This window comes from Galeopterus variegatus, unplaced genomic scaffold, assembly GCF_000696425.1.
Source record: "Galeopterus variegatus unplaced genomic scaffold, G_variegatus-3.0.2 Scaffold12857, whole genome shotgun sequence".
NCBI lineage: Eukaryota > Metazoa > Chordata > Mammalia > Dermoptera > Cynocephalidae > Galeopterus > Galeopterus variegatus.
The window spans coordinates 4,579-5,111 of NW_007738968.1; positions in this window are offsets into that span (position 1 = coordinate 4,579).

A 533-nucleotide genomic window follows, 5' to 3' on the forward strand; every position below is an offset into this window, starting at 1 on the left:
GTTTGTTTGTTTGTTTGTTTGTTTCTTACAATAGAGTATGTGAAACTGGATAATGCATTAAGAGAAGAGGTTATTTTTTACAATTTTGGAGGCTAAGATCCAGTCCAGGATCTTCTTCATGGTGGGGACTCTGTAGGGAGTCCTGTGGCAATGCAGATTAACACATGGTGAGAATGGCAAGAGCACTTGTATGTGCCCATTGTACAAAGCCACCAGTCTATGTCCATGATACCCAATTAACATATTAATCCATTACTTTGTGAGTGGATTAATCTATTCCCCAGGGCATTGTCATCACAATCCAGTCACCTCTTAAAGGTCCCACCTTTCAAATATTATAATTGGATTTCCTACCCTCTTAACACTGTTATAATAGGGATCAAGTTTCCAAAACATTAACATTGGTGGACACATTTACTCATAGCACCTTCAGATTGTACTCTACAAATATCAATTAGGTTGGATGGGAAAAACATACTCAGTTTCCCCTCCTATATTCACAACACACTGCTGACATCTGACACCAGATACAT